The 23,816-nt window shown below is 33.8% G+C and overlaps 1 pseudogene; it reads left to right on the top strand.

The window, feature by feature from the left end:
- Window positions 1–294: 294 nt before the first annotated feature.
- Window positions 295–9,762, top strand: LOC120183901 (annotated as a pseudogene).
- The last annotated feature ends 14,054 nt before the right edge of the window (window positions 9,763–23,816 follow it).

The raw sequence follows: 23,816 nt of genomic DNA on the forward strand, positions 1-23,816 counted from the left end.
TGTGTCATAAAAAATGTCATGTTTCTTTAAATCTGAACGATTTATGACTTACAATAATGTGTGTCATATTTAATAGTCATAATCCAAAAAATTTGCAAAAACACGGAGTACACTTTTAATTGTGTGTCATTTGTAAAAGTTGTCTTTTAATTTCCCCCATTATTTTCATCATTTCCCGCTTATTTTTTTCCCTTTTGCCTTTGACTTGGAAGCATCTCCATAATCGAAATTTCACCTTTTTCCCCTTATTTTTTACGTTTCATTTCTATTTGAAATTGTTTAAGGTTCTCAAAAATGACTCGAGATGTGGAGATGAAAGAACAACCAGCTCCTTCCAATTACATTACTTCCTCTTCTCCATCCACTTTGCACCGTAAGCTCACTCCATCTATGCATCTATAACACCCATTCCCCCCTCGCATGCATATTTTTTACGCCTGGTGGTAGAATTTGATTTGCTATTTTCTAATGTTTCTGAACTAGGAACTTGTGGGATTTCTCGGATTTGAATAAATTCTTTTGGGTTTATGTTAGATTTGAAGGAAATTGCGTCTCTGATAGAGACCGGTGCATATGACCGTGAAGGTGGTGTAGTTGCACCAAATTCTGAGTCTCCAGCTGTGGAAAACGTAGATTCTTGGGCTGATCAAAATTATGGGTTAGAGATTTGCATTAATGTTCACTCTAATTTAGCACATAATTGTTTGTTTTCGTAATATTTACTAATGTTTTTTTCCTATGGCTTCTAATGTTATTCAGTGAGCTTAAGGAATCTGGAACCAGCAATGTTGGACCCATTGGTGGAGAGGAAGTACGTCCGCCCTTACCTGTTGTAAGGGAGGCACTTTATGGTGATGCATCGCTATATGGGTATCTTCTACTTTTAATTTTCAACAGTTAGATTATTGCAGTGTTATATTATTTTTCTTTTCTTCATATGAAAATATGTCGATTTTCTTTTATGGTAATTTTCTTGTGGTGTGTCAATTTCCTAATATTTTATGATGATGCATCGCTATATGCGTATCTTCATATTTTTCTTTTCTTCATATGAAAATATGTCGATTTTCAACAGTTGTATGATTTGGAGAGAATTCTACTGCAATTTCCTAATAATTCCATATGTGGTAATATTTCATTTTCTAATATTCGTACAGAGCATGAAGCTTGGGATTCCCTCATCAACAGTCTGGTTCGTCAATTGATTTTCGTAATTTTGATGAGGAAATGAAACGTCCAAGGGTTTGGGAATCAGATGAAGGTTCTTCTTCCACGGTTGATGCTCCTCGAGATAACCTTGCCTCTTTGTATCGTCCTCCTTTTAATCTGATGTTCCAGGGACCTTTTGAAAAAGTATATTGATTATCTTAGAATTTCTTATTCCTTACGAAGTGTGACTTGTATATCAACCTCAAAATTTTGTCCTTTTAAGTGATAATATCCCTTGTTGGACCATTTAGTACGTAGCCCAGGGCTTATAACTTTGTTCTGAGGGAAAATGATATTTTTTGCCTTGGGTTAATGTGGACTAGAAAATTGGATTTTGAGGCCGCCTTTTCAATATTTTTCTCTTTGACTTTGAAAGTCAATTTAATCAAAGGCTATATGTCTATCATTTAGGCAAAAGCTGCTGCATCTGTTGAAGATAAGTGGCTTCTTGTGAACTTACAATCTTCCAAGGAGTTCAGCTCACATATGGTATTGTTTGAGTCTTCCCCTTTCCTCTAGTTGAAACTAATATTTTTTTTACTTCATTCCCTGAGTTTGAAGTGGCTTATAATGTAATCATATATTCTGATGTTGTTTGTGTTTTTGAAGCTTAATCGAGATATATGGGGAAATGAAGCAGTTTCTCAAACTGTTAGGACCAACTTTATTTTCTGGCAGGTTAGTATGATGCTTTCTAGTTGTCCTTGTCCTGTTTGCCATCTCTCTCTCATCCTCTACTATCTGTTTTACCCATATTTTATGGTTTTTACCTTCCATTTATTTTCTTAACAGATTGATGCAGGACCATCCCAGATTATTTTAATTATTTTATTTTTAGGACTAGTTTTTTAGTTATCAGTCGTTACATTAGTTTATCTTTTGTGTTCTGTTAGATGGTTATGTGGTTAGCATAGGACTATTAGTGATAACTTTATCATAATTACATACTAGAAGGTTATTAGGAATGTGTTTTGAACTCTCTTTTATCTTTTGATTGTGGTTAAATTTGCAAGATTCTTATATGATGCAAGTTGTTTGCAACTTCTTGTTAATGGAGATATAAATATGCTTTCTCTTAAAATGGGAACTTGATCTGATACTTCAGTTTTTTTATCAGCCAAAAATTGTCGGGGAAATCAAATAGTCCTCTAAGACAACTGCCACATTTTATTGTGTATATACGACTTTAGGAGTCAGAGCCTCGTATATAAGTGTCATATGCATCCATAGAGGACTTCTATATCATTGTATTTTTGAAATCTCTTGTTTCTTTATATTCTTTATTTTATTGATGTTGTCTTGTGGATCTAGGTATATGATGATACAAGTGAGGGGAGGAAAGTTTGCACCTATTACAAGCTAGATTTAGTTCCTGTAGTGCTTATTATTGACCCAATCACAGGGCAGAAAATGCGCTCCTGGTGTGGAATGGTTCAACCTGAGAGTTTGTTGGAGGTATCTATTTTGTAACATTAATGCAGATGGGAAGTTCTTAGGAAAATAAGCAAAAATGAAATGATTCTAAATGAAGGCTAATAAAATTATGATTTATGGTAGTTGAAGAATTTTCAAGTTATGGATTTTTTGATTTGATACATGGCATTTTAACCTTTAGGACCTGATTCAATTCATGGATGGTGGCCCAATGGATTATCATGAAACGTTGTCTCATAAACGTCCAAGAGGAAGCTCAGTTACACAGCAACAAAAAATTAAAGGTAATAATGTATCTTCTTTTCTACACCAAGTTAAAGTTTATCTGTAGAGAACAAGTTAACGTTTAAATAAGTTTCAGCCTGTAGTTCCAAGACCTGTTACAATAAAGGCAGTAAAGTTGATAATATTTTTTATGAATTGATGGAAAGTTTCAAGCTGAAACTTTCAAGGGGGAGTGAGAGAAATGCTTTATCTATGTCCTAATTCTGTAGATAATACTGTTGCATTCATGGATAATGACAAGGAATAACTTTTAAGAAACATGAAAAAAATCCATCCAGAATAATATATGATGTTTACAAAACTGTTTGACTTATCTGTATGTTGTGTTTAGTATATATTCTGATGCGTGTTTCTTTTATGGAAATCTCAGTATGTATGTTTCTAGAATACATGATCAAAAGATATTCTAGGTATAATTAGAATATCTTTAATTGCGCCATGACGAGCTGGGTCAGGTAAATTTTCAAATATTTTAGCAATTATATCTCTGATGTGTTAGCGTGTTATATATAACTGTTTTTATCATGTAAAAACGCTTCTTAACCTACTACTTCGCAATTTCCTTCATTATAATTTATATGACCAAGCTGAGAAACTAAGATCAAAGGCACCCAGATTTGAAGCTCATTCAAACCAACAGGCAAGTCATAATCTTAGTTAACTTTTTGTCTTTGAACAGTAAATAATAAAGTAACCCATGGGCTGAGAATAATGCTCACTTCATTTCATCCAATTGGGTTGCATTTTTATGGTTATTAAATGGTTTCCTGGAGGTTTGGCATGGTTACCTTTATGGTTGTAGCTTTAGAAACTTACAGTTAGCTTTAGAAACTTCACTTTAAATAAGTATAAATTATATACTTATTTCATATTTTTTTACTTAGGTTGACGATGGGAAGGAAGAATACACTAATGATGACATTGATGATATTGATAAACAATGGGTATCTTATATGGCAAACTTTATTATGACGTGATATTTTGTATCGACATATGATTACAATATTTTTGATAACTTAATGTTAATATATTGTATGCAAATGGATTGCTTATATATAATATGATATATATATTTAGTATTATGAGGCATTAAATGTGATTTAGTTTGATTATTTGTCAATCTACAATATATATATATATATATATATATATATAATTTACGACATACAATCATGACACACGAATGTGTGTCATCTTTTTTAATGATGTGTGCTTCAATGACACACAATGTAAGTCATAAATGAGTGTCATAAATTTATAACACACAAATGTGTGTCATTTTCATTTATGACGGGGGCTTCAATGAAGCGCAATGAGCATCATAAATGCGCGTCATAAATGTGTGTCATAAATGCGCGTCATAGATTTATGACTCACAATTGTGTGCATCTGATATTTATGTTGGTAGCTTCAATGACACGAATTTGTGTGTCATCTGCACCCATAGATGATGCGCAATGCGCTTCATTAAAGGGGTTTTTTTCTAGTAGTGATTAGCAAGACATCACACTCCTTCTACTATCATATCAGAAAATGTTTTTCACTTTGTGTTGGTATGTATATTTTTTAAAACACTTTTGACTTCGTTTTAAGCCTAGAATCGGCTAAACCATAGCTCTGATATCATTAAATGTAACACCTCCAACCCGTACCCTACCCAGATACAAGTCCGAGGTGTCACATTGACTTTTCAAAACATTTATAATCTCATGTGAAACAATCACACGCTAAGTCGTTGACTTAGTGAGGCATATATAGCATATAATAGAAACCATAGAACATTTATCATTCTACTTCTTCTCGGAACCTACATGTGAAACAATCACACGATAAGTCATTGACTTAGTGAGGCATATATAGCATATAATAGAAACCATAGAACATTTCATATAACATAATGCATACATGCACATATGCCATCATTGTCAACATCATTGTCACGATCTCTATCATTATCATCAACCCATTTAAAACATGTCATCTTGTACTTAACATTTGTAACATATCCTATAATACATTTCACCAAGCAATACACACAATATCGCATATAAATCATGTAATATACTTCATATAACAAAGCATATACATCACAAACAGTGTATTTATGCTATCTCTTTTAATAGCCCATGTACTAGCCTGTGTACACTTGTGATTCAATGTAAACAATAATAACATGATATCATATAATAATGCAAACACTTTTGATATCTTTTATAATCTCGTGTACAATACTGATATCTTTTATAAACCCATGAACATTACTGAGAACTCAAGGTATGTCAGTACACTGAGGTTGTGCACAAATATGTTGTCACCACAGCTCGTATAAATTCCCACTAAGGGCATGTAAAATTATCCCGAAGGATCTCGTATATGTCCCGAACGACCACTCCTTTAGAATCAAATATATATCCCAATGACCAAATATGTTCCCTAAGAAACGCATATATGTTCCAAAGGATTACATATATATCCCAAAGGACCACATCTGTGTCCCGAAAGACATATCATCTCGAAGGACCTATCATCCCAAAGGATTTCATATGTCCCGAAGGACCACTTTATCCTGAATGACCACTCCTTAAGAATCATATACATATTCCAATGGACCAAATAAGTGTACTAAAGTACCGTATATATGTTCCAGAGGATTACATATACGTCCCGAAAGACCACATAGAACCCTCGACTCTTGGCATGCCAACTATACCACTAGCTCTCATATCACATAACATGGGCATTATCATTTATGACGGTTCACATCATTATTCTTGTATGATCTGATAGATCCCTTTTCATATAAACCATCTCACATAGGTTATATCATATCATATATCACATATTAATGTTATCATATCATATAATTATATCATATCATATCTTATATATTATATGTGTTGCACATATCTTGCTCACATATGAATGTTTTCACATAAATTAGATTCATATCTCATATCATAGGTTCACATAATCATGTCACATATCATAAACATATCTCATATCATATTCATGTAGTTCAATATAACATATCGCATATACATGTAATCATGTAAATCATGTCACATATAATAACATATGACACATATACCCACTTTCATGTACTCATACACACATAATAATCATATTAATCACAAGCTTGTGCTTATGGAATCATGCATTCAAAAATGGAAATAGACTTATCGCAAATCTTAACCAATGATGTATAAAACATCCATATATCATGTTATACATGCATCACAAATCAAATAAGATTTTAGGAGTCATTTCTTACCATAGTAACTTCGTCACTGGCTCATCGCAAGCCAATGTTTGTTCTATAACATAAGTACAAATTAAATTTGCACTCACCTTGACACTTTATATATTCAAAAGATGTGTTTCACTATAATTCACAATAACCCTTTTTATACTTAACTTGTCTTAGTCACAAATCAATCACGATCTGTACAAATCACAATTCATAACGATACATATGTTAGTATTGTACTAACATAAACATATCCCCAAAACAAAATCCATAATATACTTGAAACTCATTTTCTATCAAAATACTTAACACTTAATAATTCCTTTTAATATTTGCACTAACTTTTCTAATTTATATAAAATAGTCATTCACCATTTTATCACTTAAATTTTAAATACCAAAAATTCAAGAAATTTCAGTACTAGAATTATTATCAAACAATTACTTTTACAAAGGTACAATTACCTTTGAGCACCACAACATGTAAATGTTGAACTTAAATCACTAATCTTTTCAAATTTCCAAAATAGTAATATTTCACATCTAAATGCTCATTTTAATCCCAAAACAACAATTTCCAGCATAGTACTTCAACTATTAAATAATTATACAACAATTCATAACTTTTCTAAAATTATCGAATTGGTCCCCCAACTTTTCAAAAATTAAAAAATGGTCCCCAAATTTTTATAATGCCTTTAGAATATTTCCTACATCATTTCCAGACCTTATATAATTTTTTCATAATTTTTCTCAATCAAATATATCATGATTGAATATTTTATCCTTTAAAACTACGTTTTCATGATTTTTCTTGATTTTTATTCGATTCAAACATGAAATCAACTTTCAATCAACCTTATAACATCTCTATAATCAAATCTCTAATCAACTCTCATCAGCACACAAAGTTCTCCAACTTATAATTTGGCCGAATTTTACATAATAATTTCTAGGAAGATTGAACATGTTTTAACCATAAATTGAGCTAGAAAATGAATATACAACCTCTAAATCATCAAGATTTATCATCAATTTCATGAATCCTATCATGAACATAAACCCTTAGATTTGGGATCTTTGAAATCCAGCAAGATTAGAAAGAAATATTGGTACCAAATGATAGCGTTTTTCGCTTAGATCACTTTCATATTTCACGACATAACTCAAATTCCAAAAATTCATCTTGCTGCTGGAATAACTCATGTTCTTGCTGCTGGAGAAGATGAAGAAATTCATCTTACAATTATTCATCTTTCTTTATTAATAATGAATTAAAAATTCATTAAATGACAAATTATCACTTTACCCTTAAAATCAAAATATCTATACTACTTTACCCTTAATGAACTTGATATTTACATTAATATCAAGACACAACAACCTTATCATCTTCTAATAGTCAAAGATAGACAAAATATTTTTCCACTTTACCATTTACCCTTGCAATTTCCCAAAATTACAATTCAGTCACCTTAATCCAACGGTTCAAATTAAACATGGAATTAAACCATTAAATATTATTTTCTAACATTTTAAAAATGTGAAAATAATATTTTTATTTTCTTATTTTCGTGACCCATTTGTAACTTTTTAAAATTACATTTTGATCCCTAAACTTTTTAAAATTTATACTTTGGTCACCAAATTTTTAAAATATTATAATTTGATCACTAAACTAAATCCATTTATGGAATAAAATTCTTTTTGGGAAAAATATCATTTATGGCTTTAAACTTTTCCCAATTTTCTATTTTGATCCTCAAACTTTCAAAATTTACATTTTGGTCACTAGCCCACTTTTTGGGATGTTACTAACCTCTACTTAGGGTCTGTTTGTTTCCCGTAATTGGAAATACGGAATTGGTTTTCCCCGAATTCTCGTGTTTGTTTCACGTAATTAGTTTTCCGGAAAATGTTTTCCCGTGTTTGTTTCACGTAATTTGTTTTCCGGAAAATATTTTCCAGTGTTTGTTTCACGTAATTGGTTTTCCTGAACGTAATTCATTTTCCTAGTAACAAAATTTCCTTTTTGTTTTCTGGAAAATGACTTACGGATTCATTTTCCGTAACTCATTTTCCGAACTTTTCACTTCAAAGAATAAATACTCAAAATAATTTTATTTTATGAATTTAATATAAATAAAATATTTTAATATCAATTTCATCAAAATATTATTTATTAATATTTATAATATTATATTTATAATATTATATAAAATAATCAATTATATTATAATAATATAAATATTATATTTTTATTTTAATATATATAAAATTTTTATATTTAATAATGAATAATATTATTTATATATTTAAATAATATTTTAATAAAGATATTTAAAATACTAATTAATATTTTTAAAATATAATAACACTATTACTTTAATAAATAATTTATAATATTTATAATATTTTTATTTCACTAAAATATACAAAAATTAATATTTTATTAATAAAATTATAAAAATACTATTTAATAATAAATAATTATTTTTAATAATAAAAAAGTTTTATGATAAATAATATTATTTATTGTATTTAATATTTGTAATAAATAATTTTTAAAAAACTCTTCAACTAGTGGAAAAAAAGGTTTAAATAACATCTTCCAAACATCATAAAACGTTTTCCAGATGTTTTTCAGAAAAATGTAATTTATTTTACGGAAAACATTTTCCGGAAAACGTTTTCCAGAAATGTAATTCATTTTCCAGAATTCAAATTCAAGTAATTCATTTTCCAGTTAATTCAAATTCCATTAATTCATTTTCCGGAAAATCAATTAACACCAAACAAACAGACCCTTACTTACATCTACATCTACTCCTGTTGTGACCACTGAACTTTCCTAAAACAAGAAAACTTTTGTCATACTTTTGAACCATCAATTATGGATCATACTATATTAGACAATGTTAAGTCAACCGAGGAATGCCATGAGAAACTTATTGTTGATGAATCTGAAAGATTGGTTGGTCAGTTATTCTCTTCATGAGAGGAATCTTGGGACTTTTACAAGGAATACACATGGAAACATGGTTTTAGTGCACGTCGGGGAATAACACACCTTGATAGGGAAGAGAATGTAAAGACACAAGAATTTTATTGTTCAAAAGAAGGGTTTCGAGTATCCAAAGTCAATACTATTGATCGTCAACGTGCTCATACGCCAGTCACAAGAACTGGATGCAAGGCAAAAATCTTCATTACACAACAAATACAAACGATCAGTGGGTTCTAAGTAAGTCTTTTAAGATACATAATCATGCATTGTGCACAACTGCTATGACACCATTTGTAAGTTCAAATAGAGTTGTGAGTAAGGTTGATGTGTATAAGGCAACAACATTGAAAAACGTCGATGTTGGGACATCGCAAGTAATGAATTATTTAACGCATCAATAGGGGGTTATCATAATATTGGATTTACACATAAAGACCTATACATTGCACTTCAAAGAGGTAAAAAAAGGAAATTGTCAATGGGGATGTCAATGCACTAATTGCTTACTTTGATTATAAGAAACAAAATGATCCCAGAATTTTTATGACATACTCAGTAGATGAATCAGGGGCATTGCATAATCTTATTTGGGCTGATTCTACATCAAGATCAGATTACACGTGCTTCAGTGATGTAATTGCGTTCGACACAACGTACAAGATAATTTGTGCGGTCAACCTATTATGCCTATTGTCGGTGTCAATCATCACCATAGCACAATAGTTTTTGCTACTGCCATAATCGCTAACGAAACGTCCCAATCTTTCGAGTGGGTGTTGAATATTGTTTTAGAAACCATGATGAATAAATCACCTATTTCAGTCGTCATCGATGGGGATAGGGCAATGTAGAGGGTTGTTAAATCTATTATCCCTTTTGTTAAGAACAAATTATGTTCTTGGCATCTTTCTCGCAATGCACGAGCTAACATTAGTGACCCCAAATTTACAGCAGTATTATCAAAATGCATGGCTTCCTAGTGGACAACAAAGGAATTTGATACTCAATGGCGTTCAATTATTTCAGAATTCAATGTCGAAAAGCATCAATGGGTGATTGAGAAGGGAAATACTCAACACTTATGGGCACAAGCATATCTAACCAGTCATTTCTTTGATAATATTCGCTCAACACAAAGATGCGAGTCTATGAATTCTTCACTCGCGATTGCACTGAAAAATAAGAAGACATATTTAGATGTTATTTATGTACTTGGAGAATGAATTAGTAGAATACGTATCAACGAGTTGAAAGATGATTACTTAAGTTCCCAGACAAAGCCCTTCTAGATCACAAAACTGATTGACATTGAAAACCATGCTTCTGAAATTTATATGCGCAAATCTTTTCGTTTGTTCCAATAATAACTTCAACAGGAGACATTGTACCATTTTTAGGAAGAGATTCACTCCTTATCAAATGAATGTCAAAATTATATTTTTGACAAAGTACAAAGAAAAAATAAGACATTTAAAATCAGTTTTGATGTCGGTATGGAAACCCTAACATGCTCGTATAGAAAATTTGAGACCGTAGGAATTCCATGTCGCCATCAACTTCACGTTTTGAAGCACTTGGATTACACATATTTGCCTAAGTCTTTGATACTAAGTAGGTGGACTAAGGATGCGAAGGCTTGTGCACCAAGTTTTGTTGACTTGAATGTACCCCCGGAAGTAATGTAAATGGAAAGGTTCACTTCTTATGTGCAATGTCAAGTCAGTTATTCTACATTGCATCAAAGATAGATGCGTTTTTCAAAACCGCAAGAGATGAGATGAAAAGACTAAGAACCAAATTTGAAAACTCATTTGGTTTTAATGATTCAGTCAACCGAAGTAGTATGGTAAACAACGTTCGCGACCCTAAACGAAAACAATGAAAGCGAAAAGAAGTAGCAAAGAACAATGCCGAGAATAAAATTAGGCGATGTCGATTCTGCAACTGCGATAGACATAACAAACTAACATGTCCTCAAGTCAAGCTCAGTTTGAAAATAAGCACACATCCTACATCAACTAATTTTTTTAAAGACGGAATGGAATGGTCGACTGGTCCCGTAAATGATTACAATGATGTGAGTTACTATATCTATTTTACTATGATGTCTTCAATTTTCAATTCTTATTTATAATTTCAATCTGTCTATTACGTCTCAAGACAATGACGACATTTGGAATATTGCAAGTCCTGATCTACATATATCGTAATTATCAGCATAACTCATGGTATGTATAACAAATATGTACAAGAACCTATTGCTAACTTTGCTCATCTCATAGATAATTTCATTCACATACAAAATTATAATTCACATACAAACTTTGACTTACATCATCACATATGTTTTTCCATGTGTCTAATGCAAGCCACTATCAACGCATCTCTCCTTGTATTTTAATCGTGGTTTATAAGATCGTTTAATATTCTCATACGATCCCAATCTCCAACAACCTATATTCAAATTGTCAGTATGTTAACCACATCATTCAATCTAGGACTTTTAACATTTTAACCGTAAAGTAATTTTTCATTCCACTTACCAAATCATCCGTTGACCCTCTAGCAACGATCCCTTCCATCCACATAATCACATAAATACCACAATCATGTCTGTTAAAAAAATTGATTACCACACATGTCCAATATGAAACCTGCATAAATTGCACGTTTAATTTATGCTAACATTACATACCCATTCAATTGCGCATTCATCTTATGCTTCACAAATTTGAAATATTTCAATGGGACCTTTATATGCCCACATGCATTTACAAAATATCTTCCTTATTATATTTTTCTTATATAGTTATCTGTGTGAAAAAATATCAAGTTATATTACAAACAAATTATGCATTATAAATTATTGTTTCCTTTTATACATACCAATTTCCTAGCATATTTCACCCTCTTTTGGCCCCTGGGGTTATAAATAGGCTATCGTATATAGTTGCAACACAAGCAATCATATCCAACACCAACAGATACCAATAGGAACCATTGTCATTTATTGTCACAAGGATCTGTAATAAATGTCACACCCAATTTCATAAAATTTAACATTTGTTTATAAATAATTGCATACAAAACACCATTTGCAATTCGTATGGTATCTTACCGTGTCACGGTCGATTAATTTTGTATAGTCTTTCAATATCATCTCCCAAAAGACCGCAACACGGTCAACACTTTCCATTTATTCCAACGCCATATTCTGCATTTCCTCGACAATCATTATTAATTGACCATCTATAACACTACTTTGGAACATTTATTAATTTAACTCACCACTAAGTTATATGGAATGTAGTCAATCTTCCGATTCCCCAGTATCTTATTCGAATCGTAAACCAACACCTAGTCGATCAAATTAATAACCTAACAAAATTAATTACACGATTACAACATATTCACTAGGTTTTAACAATTATTACTTTCTACTTACCACACCGCTAACTCATATCATAGGCTTCAACATTGCAACGTCGGCTACTGAGGCGTATTGATTTCTCAATTGGATTACAACATCGTTGTATAAGGAATTTGGATTAATATTTTGTCATGAAATATTTAAATATCACTTACAAAGTAATATATTTCACTAACCTAAATTGTAACCCACTTTTCCATATATATTCACATATTCCACTTTCATATGAACCGATTTCTCTTGGTATTTTCACTTTTTCAACCTACAATTTTGCTTACAAATATTAGTCATAACACAATAATAAAAATCAAATTCAGTTTTCTTTTACTCAGCATCGATTACAATCTCTGGTGTCCACATAACATTAACATCTTTCCTCCTCACTTCAGCCATCTTTTTTAAATTCACCGTATTTTTCCTCCACATAACTCTTCATATTTTTTATTTCAGCCTTAATTTTTTTCTCTTCATCCAAGTTTTTCTCAACCACTCCCATCACCCCTTAAATTCACCCATCAATTCCACCACTTCTTTCACCACTCCATCAATTTTTCTACCCACCTCCCCCTTAAGGCTCTCAATTGCCTCTTCGATTCTGGATTATCTTTGAAAATAATCAGAAACATATTTTTTTAGCTCTGCCAACTCACCCATCAAAATGTCAAATTTACTTGAACCGCCATGACCATAATCCCTTTACTACCTTCTCTTCTTCATTCTCTTATTTCTTCTCTTCTTCCTCATTTTCTTCCTCTACCACCTTGCCAATAACCTTCAAAATTAAATTACAATATTAATATATTTGATTATATTCTTAATATTATATAATTACTTTTATTACCCTTTCTTGCTTGCTCGATTTTTCTAACTTCAACTTCGCCAACACTCTAACTACTTCTTCCTTCCCCCATGCACGGATGTATGCCACTCCGGTTCTTTGCAATGCTGATACATTTGCACAGTCAGACCAAAAATCAAACAATACAACCTACATTCATAATGAAATTTATCATTTTATATAATAACTATACTATCATTTTATATAAAAACCCAACACATCCTTCAACTCATTTACCTCTAAGATTGTTATGCACCCTTTGAGGTATGTCTGGCTTCGGCCCTTCTGAAAGCTGATTATTGATTCAATCAATCTGACATAGACATATTCAGCCCAATTTAATTCACCTTGGAAGCCTTCATCGCAAATCAACTTTATATTGTCCTTGCTCGGGGATGTATCACTCGTTGGACAAAGAAAGATTCTGACAAGGCACAATAGTACTCGGGCCTTCAGGTTATCCCCCTCGTAAGATCTGTTTTTAATTTCCTATTCAAGTCCAGCATATGTCACCTTGGGCTTTAAATCATATTTCATTGAAATTGTTTTCCAGTTCCTCATTTTAATGACTTCTTCAACACTATTGCCTTTATCTTCTAGCCCTAAGACGGCTACAACATATGGGACCCCCAGAGGAAATGAATAATCACCATATTTAACTCTACATTTTTCTACATCGAATTCCTTCATCAAGGATGGATATAATTCCCTCCGAATTGGTCGATCCCTTACTCCAATCAAAGATCCAAACCCCATTTCTTCCAGCACATGAACTTTATTTTTCTCCTTCAGGTGTTCAATTATGGAGTTCAATCTTTTGATGCTACACCTTGTCGACACTTTCTATATTTTTAAAAAATATATAATGTTAGTGTTCTTATATATCTTTTATCACATTATTTACAATTTTAATTAATACCTTCTTTTCATGTGCTTTCCTCCAAGCTTTGCATTGTCGTCTATCCTTTTTGGACCGTGTCTCGTACAATTCCTTCTCAGCATCACTCATCGACTTCTATTTCTCCAACACCTCATGTTTCACCTAAAATGAAGCATAAACATTTCTTAATCAATACATTAACGCTAAATAATACTCAATGTCAATTTCATTTTATATACCGAATTGATGTTGTGATTATCAGCTTCCTTCATCCTTTGGCATTCAGTCATACTGTCAACATTTAAAATTTTTAATCAATTTAAAGTTCTTAAATACTTTAATCCAATTACCATTTCAACAGCAATAACAAAACTACATTGATACTTATTAGAAGTACATATATCCACCCAGTGGTTGCTTTCGATTTACTTCATTGTTGATACTCTCTGACTCCGTTTCAATATCATCTTTGCGAACAACAATTGAAAGATCCGTTGACTTCATTTTTCCTTCATATATCATTTTACGAACATTCAAGCATTAAATTAACAGAAATCAAATCAAATACAAGTTACATACAGTTTATTTAATATACGAGTATCGATAACTAATCTTATAGTAAAACGGTTTTCTTCAAAGGAATCAGAATACTCTCTAATACAAGTATCGATACATTTATACAACCTACAATATCATTTTCTACCTATAATATTATATACAAGTATCGATATTTATTTTCTACCTATAATATCACTTTCTAACTCTAATCGATCCCATATCCTTCTTTGCTTCGAAATCCCCAAACACATAAACCCTAATCCCTATTTTTGAATATTGTAATACTAAAAAACCCTAGGGTTTCCTTCAAACAAACGAATGAGAATACTCTCTACTATAAGTATCGGTACATTTATACAACCTACAATATCATTTTCTACCTATAATATTATATAAAAGTATCGGTATTTATTTTCTACCTAGAATATCACTTACTACCTGTAATTGGACCCAAATGTTTCTTAACTTCGAAATCCCCAAACCCATAAAACTCCTATATTTGATTACTGTAATAATAAAAAATTAGGGTTTCGATAACATACTTTTTGATTCAACTGCAGCAACAAACAAACAACTACGCTTTAAAATGCATTCCTTCTATTTCGTAGCAACTAATACGCTTCAATTTCGAAAACTACGACCGTGTTCTATCTATTTTCAGAGGAAATGTAGCTATTCCTTTAATATTTTAACCGAATATGTTATTTATATTTAATCGATACAATTACCCAGGTCTCGATATTTTTGTGTAAGGTGTCAATACTTTCGATACATTTTCATTTTTTTCTTTTAAAAGTATCAATAATATGATACATATACTTTTAAAAGTATCAATACCTTCAATATATCCGCTAGCGCTTTACTAGTTTTGTTATATTGAAACCAATTTTGTCATATTTTAACATGTTATATTGTCATGTATCGATACATATTTCTAAAGTATCGATACTTTATAGGCGCTATTATTGCAATTCTTTTAAATTCCTTAAGTATCGATAATATGATACATATACTTATAAAAGTATCGATACCTTCAACATATCTGGTAGTTCTTTGCCGGTTTTGTCATATTGAAACTGGTTTTGTCATAATTTAACCTGTTATACTGTCATGTATCGATACATATTTCTAAACTATCGATATTTTATAGGCGCTATTACTGCAATTCTTTTAAATTCCTAAAGTATCGATAATTTGGTGCATATTTACTTAGAAAAGTATCGATACAAATTTCAACAATTCAGGTATCTCTACCGGTTTTGTCAAATTGAAACCGGTTTTGTCAAACTTCAACCTGTTATATTGTTATGTATCGATACTTCTTTGCAAGGTATCAATATCTACCGACAAGCTAAGTTTGACGGTTGCCAAATTTTTTAATGTTTTTTCATGATTTCCACCTACAACATTATTATTACTCAACATTTCCGGTAGCGTTAAACCGACTTTGTTAAGTATCTTATTATGTTTCTAGTAACGCCGTATATTAATCCGTCTTTCTTGAGACAACCCCTCAATAATAAAGTGTTATGTATGGCTCATAAAAAGTCTCATTGTGGGGTTACGAATTATGTGGGTTGGGGGTGTGGGGGCGCAGCCCCCGCGGTACGGTACAGGGTTGATTTTGTAATTATGTACCAGGGTTTTCTATTATAAATAGAGATGTAACCTAGACCTAAAAAGATCATTGAATAAAACTTCTAGCACCGCCTAGGCACCGAGGACGTAAGCACATTGTCGAACCTCGTAAAATTCTCGTGTTCTTTCGTTTTCTTTACCCGTTTTCGTCAACAATTGGTATCAGATGTCAGGAGCAAAATTCGAAGTCGCGAAATTCGATGGTCAGGGTAACTTCGGATTATGGCAAACGAGGGTGAAGGATCTATTGGCGTAGCAAGGGATCTTGAAGGCTTTGCGACCTACAAAGCCGGCGTCGATGGATGAGGAAGATTGGGAAGAATTACAGCAGCGAGCGGCAGGAACCATACGATTATGCTTGGCGGACGAGGTCATGTATCACGTCATGCATCTATCGTCTTCAGACAAAATTTGGAGGAAGTTGGAAAGTCAGTTTATGTCCAAATCCTTAACGACAAAACTGTATCTGAAGCAGCGGTTGTATGGGCTGAAGATGCAGGACGATCACGATTTGGCGCAACACGTGAATGTCTTCAATCAAATCGTTTCTGATCTGGCTCGGCTTGATGTGAAAATTGAGGATGAAGACAGAGCGATGATTCTGTTGTGTTCGTTGCCTTCCTCTTACGAACACATGGTGACTACTCTTACATATGGGAAAGAGACTATCAATGTTGAGGAGATTACTGCAGCCTTGTTGGCTCACAACCAGCGGAAGCAGAATGCAGGGGAAAGCTCTCAAGCCGATAGCTTATATGTCAAGGGTAATCGAGATCGTGGACGGAAGCCAGAGAATGCAGGGTCCGGGAAGCGGAATTCCAGATCCAAATCCAGGGATAAGAAGACGATTCACTGTTACAAGTGCAAGGAGGCGGGACATATGAAGCGAGACTGTCCGAAGTTGAAAAAGCAGACCGATGAGAAGCGTGATGGCTCATCCAAGTCTGTGAACGTGGTCGAGGATGATACTTCTGATTGCAGTGAGGGTGATATGCTTTCTATTTCAACGACACAATTGACGGATGCTTGGATTCTTGATTCTGGATGTTCTTATCACATCACGCCAAATAGGGAATGGTTTTCGACATACAGGCCGGTTAATTCTGGTTCGGTTTATTTGGGTGATGATCGATGTTGCAATATTGTTGGTATTGGTGATGTCAGAATTAAGATGCACGATGGCTCCGTTCGGACGTTGAGTGGTGTTCGACATATCCCAGACTTGAAGAAGAATTTGATTTCCTTGGGCACTTTGCACAAGAATGGTTTTATCCCTAAGGCTGACGAGGATAGGGAAACCATTCGGATTGTTAAAGGAGCATTGACTGTGATGAAAGGCAAGATGACTGCAGGGAATATCTACAGATTGTTAGGGAGTACCGTTGCAGGTGGAGTTCACTCTGTTGAGTCCTGTGATGATACGACAAAATTGTGGCATATGCGCCTTGCTCATCTTAGTGAACGTGGTATGGCAGAATTACACAAGAGAAACTTGTTGCATGGTGTCAAAAGCTGTAAGCTCGACTTTTGCAAGTATTGTGTTCTTGGTAAACAGACTAAAGTCCGTTTCAAGACTGCGAAGCACACAACTCAAGGGATTCTTGATTATGTGCATTCTGATGTATGGGGGCCTTCCACGACATCGTCTTTGGGTGGATCTAGGTACTATGTTACTTTTATTGATGATTTTTCACGGAAAGTTTGGGTGTATTTTTTGAAACAGAAATCTGAAGTTTTTGAGAAGTTCAAGCTGTGGAAAGCTGAGGTAGAAAACCAAACAGGACGAAAAATCAAGTGTTTGCGGTCTGACAATGGTACGGAGTACACAGATTCACAGTTCCTACAATTCTATAAGGAGCATGGGATTCAGAGGCATTTTACAGTGCGCAAGACACCACAACAGAATGGTGTTGCGGAACGAATGAACAGGTCGTTGAATGAAAGAGCCAGATGTTTGCGGTTGAATGCGGGGCTTCCCAAACACTTCTGGGCTGAGGCTGTTAACATGGCGTGTTACCTTATCAACAGATCGCCAAGGGCATCGCTGGCTGGGAAAGTTGCAGAAGAGGTATGGACTGGTCATGATGTTAGTTTTGATAACTTACGGATTTTTGGTTGTCCTGCTTATGTGCATGTACCTGCTGATGAGAGATCCAAACTTGATGCAAAATCGAAGGAGTGTATTTTTCTGGGTTACAAGAAAGGTGTCAAAGGATTCAAGTTCTGGGATCCAGTTGCGAAGAAAGTTGTGATTAGTAGAGATGTCGTTTTTGATGAACAGTCTATGTTGCAGCAGAAGCAAGACACGACAGTGGTAGATTTCGAGCAGTTTCCAGTTGAGAAACCAGAAACTTCTCAACCGACTTCTGGTGGTTCCACTACGGATGATTTGCAGGATTATAGTCTCGCCAGAGACAGGGTGAGACGGACGAATATAAAGCCTCCGAACAGATTGGGTTTTGAAGACTTGGTATCTTTTGCACTTACTGTTAGCAGTGATGATCCAGTTACTTTTCATGATGCCGTTACTAGTCAGGAAAACGACAAGTGGATGGCAGCCATGGTTGAGGAGATGGAGTCTTTGAATCACAATCGCACATGGGAGTTAGTTCCCCTTCCTGAGGGTAAGAAGCCGATTGGTTGCAAATGGGTGTATAAGAAGAAACCAGCAGTAACAGAAAAAGAGGGGGAGAAGTTCAAGGCTCGTTTGGTAGCGAAGGGTTTTTCACAGCAGAAAGGAGTTGATTATGATGAAATCTTTTCTCCTGTGGTCAGGCACACTTCAATCCGAGCAGTACTTGCATTGGTGGCTAGTTGGGATTTGCATTTAGAGCAGATGGATGCTAAAACTGTTTTTTTGCATGGTGATTTAGAGGAGCAGATCTACATGTGGCAACCTGAAGGTTTCACTCAACCTGGAAACGAACATTTAGTTTGCAGATTGAAGAAATCTTTGTACGGGTTAAAACAGTCTCCGAGACAGTGGTATAAACGGTTTGACTCCTATATGATCAAGATTGGCTACAACCGATGTGAGTATGATTGTTGTGTCTATGTTAAGAGCCTTGATGATGGTTCTTTTATTTTTCTATTACTGTATGTTGATGATATGTTGATTGCTGCGAAGAACATGGATGATGTTATCGGTTTGAAAACTTTATTGAGTCAGGAATTTGATATGAAAGATTTAGGTGCTGCAAAGAAAATTCTTGGAATGGAAATTTGCAGGGACAGAGACTCAAGGAAACTGCGGCTATCTCAACGGGGTTATGTTGAGAAAATGCTAGAAAGGTTTGCGATGAGCAGCGCAAAACCAGTTAGCACTCCATTGGCGAATCACTTTAAGCTCTCATCAGAACAGTGCCCCAAGACAGATAAGGAAGCTGAAGATATGGCAAAGGTTCCGTATTCTAATGCTGTTGGCTGCTTGATGTATGCGATGGTATGTACTCGTCCTGATTTAGCTCATGCTGTTAGTCAAGTTTGTAAGTACATGTCTAAACCTGGTAAGCAACATTGTGAAGCAGTCAAGTGGATCTTTCGGTACTTAAAGGGTACTGTGGGACATGGAATTGTTTTTGGGAGTCAGCGGGATAACCCTTTGGTTGTAGGATATGTGGATTCAGATTATGCAGGTGACTTGGATAATAGAAGATCTACGACAGGGTATGTGTTTACTCTTGGTGGAGGGCCTATTTGCTGGAAGTCTACTGTTCAATCTGTCGTGGCACTATCTACAACTGAAGCTGAATACATGGCAGCGGCTGAAGCTGCAAAAGAAGCTTTATGGCTTACTGGTTTAGTGAAGGAGTTGGGTGTTCAACAAGGTGGAGTTCAGTTGCTTTGTGATAATCAAAGTGCTATTCACTTGGCTAAGAATCAGGTGTATCGTGCTAGAACTAAACATATTGATGTAAGGTTCCACAAGATCAGAGAGTTGGTTGCATCTGGAGAGGTTTTGTTTCAGAAGGTACATACTGATGAGAATGCCGCTGATATGTTCACCAAGCCAGTTACGACAGACAAGTTCAAGCATTGCTTGGACTTGTTGAATGTTTCGAGTTGTTAAAGAAGCAAGGTAACCCAACCCACATTGAAGTTTCCAAGGGGCAGGATATTCGCCAAGGTGGAGATTTGTTATGTATGGCTCATAAAAAGTCTCATTGTGGGGTTACGAATTATGTGGGTTGGGGGTGTGGGGGCGCAGCCCCCGCGGTACGGTACAGGGTTGATTTTGTAATTATGTACCAGGGTTTTCTATTATAAATAGAGATGTAACCTAGACCTAAAAAGATCATTGAATAAAAACTTCTAGCGCCGCCTAGGCACCGAGGACGTAAGCACATTGCCGAACCTCGTAAAATTCTCGTGTTCTTTTGTTTTCTTTACCCGTTTTCGTCAACATAAAGGATGCAGAGTTACACTACATAAAGAGAAGATTCGTTTCAGCATAAGCTTTTTCCTTTTGTAACAGACGCTCTCTACAGAACATCATGCTTTAAACATGCAGAGAAGGATGAGTTTTTCAATTTTAAAATAACGTAATGTGATATATATATATATATGATGTTTTGTTTGATCAGTTTAATACACACAAACTCAAAATTTTTATTCTTTTAAATTCTCTCTCTCATCGTTCAAACTTAAAAGCTCACCCGGCGACTTTTTTTTTTTACTATTGTTATTACTATAGTTTGATTTATGAAATTAAAATCATAATTGTTTTTAAATTTGAGAAATATTTCATCATGTCCTTCGTGAGAAATATAAATTTTGAGGAGTTGATCACGAAGATTTCCTTTAAAGTTTGAATTAAAAATAATAAAAGTCTTTGTTACATTACTTATTCCCTACTAAATTGGTTCTAATAATATGTGTATAACGTTCTATCTTTCCAGTGACAATGATATTGATATACTGATTAACAATCACGACACCAATTTTATAGTTCATGTAGAGAGCTACACACAATTTGTTAAAATTATTATGGATCATTCAAGGTCATATGTCTCTGAGTATGAGTTGGTAGATCAAGTTAAAAGTCCAACTCAAAGATTTTGTAATAATTTCACATCATTAATGATAAATTTTAATAGATGGATGCTCTATACTTCGATGAGAAAGGACTCATCAGTTACTACATATGATGTCAAACGAGGAATGTTACCCCCTGAAATGTATAATTCATACAGAAACACCCCTTCAAGTTCAATGGGAATATCTTCCTATGCTAATTTCTTTGACTTGAACATTGAAATGCCATTAACATAACAGTTCATACATATCACTTATGTTGCTATGTCTTGCAGTTCAATAGAGAGTTCTTACGTTGTTTGACCTAAATGCATCTGTATGTACTCATGATGTGAAAACAAAACATATGATTATTTATCTTCAGAAGAATCGCTTCGTAAGCCCGATGTCGATGGTGTTGATATATATTTTATTCAATCATAATCGGCTTCATTTAACATGATTCCAACGATGCCAATACTGACGATGACGATGCTGATGATGAAGTCTCCACAACAAGGACTTGAAATGAAATGGGATAGGTGAAAGTAGTATGAACCAAGCACAATATGAACCTCCATCCTATATGTAAACACCATCGTGGCTTAAAATTGGCATATCAAGAAAGATAATTATTGGAATGGAGTTACCAACCAAATAGCTCACATTAACTGTAATTAGAAATTACAACATATGTAATTTCTTTTGTTTTAGAGTCAAACAAGCAAATAAAGATAACTATGACCATGATTATTTTAAATATTTTACATAACTAAATTTTATAAAATATATATTTAAAAACCATTTGACTTGAGGTTTTTAAAATATATTTTTTCATATTTTTATCAACAATAAGTTTTAAATAATAATGAGTCAAAGTTAAAAAAATTGACTAGAAAAAATCAATAAAGGACATAGGGAATAAACAATTAGGATGTAAGGTAAGCTAAGGTGGAGTAGGACTTATGGTTTTAGAGACGAAAGGTATTAGGCAGCGCAGTGCTAGAGGTCCAGTCTTGTTGTTTATCTTTCTTTTTTTAACTTCTGACAACGATCAATCAATCGTTTTAATATTCTAGAGATATCCTGTTAATTAAGGGTCTAAACAAGCAATAAAAGAACTTATATAAATAAGAGAACTAATACAAGCAAAGTTTTATAATCGCAACAGAACACACAATAGCTTAAACCAACAAAGTTCGGGTAGTGTCTAGCCAAGCGCGCATGCATACACAGTTTGCGGTTCATGGAACACAACAGATTTTGTATGTAGAAGCCTTTACTTTCATATCCCATCATTCAAAGTTCCTACGAATCTAGAAACATTACATCGGAAAGATAATTATCATATTTACCAGAGAGATATGAGCTACCCGATGTCTGTTCCATTTGGAATTTGCATGCATCCCTTGAGCATAAGCTGAATTATGATTCAAGTAGATAGAATGCTCATTTGGCAACATACTGAATGACAATGAAGAGGTTCAATGGATGATGGCAAAGCATTGTGTTCACCATTAGAATTCCCTGAAGAATGGTTTCCAAAACCCCAAGGGTCCAAGCTGAAAGTTTTGGATCCTTCAGAAGCAGTGGGTCTGAATGATTAAACCTGCAGCTTGATCCATATCCACAAGAAACAGTACGCATATAATATAGACACTCTTTCTCGAACTGAAATGAATGTAGAATTAGTTCACATTGTACACCGAAAAGGTAGATATATGAGGAAACAACAACATAACATTGTAAAACATAAAATTTATACCTTTCGAATTGGCAGGTCTAGGAAGTTAAGTTCTAGCGGAGGTAACTTGGACTTTTCCAGGTATCCGGATTTCTCTTTAGAATGACTATACCTACAAGCTTCTTCTTTTCCATACTGAAGTAACACTGCCAATGTAAAGGGTATACAAATCAAAATTCCTAATAACAAGTTTGAAATTCAAAGTCTTTTCATAAGACTAACGTTCAAACCTTGATTCAATCTGCCATGCTTGTTCTGCAACCTCATCCTTTTCCATCCTCTCATTTATACCCTTCAAGTGACACCCCAAAATGGCAAGAAGACAACCAAGTTAATGAAAAATCATTTTATTAGACAATTTCATAACACCGTTAACTTTTATCGGCGGAGTGACCAAAAAAGTTTAGTGTATAAAGTTAAATTAATAAATTGAGAAGTTTTAAACTTGAGTGATCAAAATAAGAGTAAAAAGAAAGTTGAGTGATGATATGTGTAGTTTACCCTTACAAAAAAGCACCTTTTAATAGATGTTT

This window comes from Hibiscus syriacus, unplaced genomic scaffold (genome assembly GCF_006381635.1).
Source record: "Hibiscus syriacus cultivar Baekdansim isolate YM2019G1 unplaced genomic scaffold, ASM638163v2 tig00003725_pilon, whole genome shotgun sequence".
NCBI lineage: Eukaryota > Viridiplantae > Streptophyta > Magnoliopsida > Malvales > Malvaceae > Hibiscus > Hibiscus syriacus.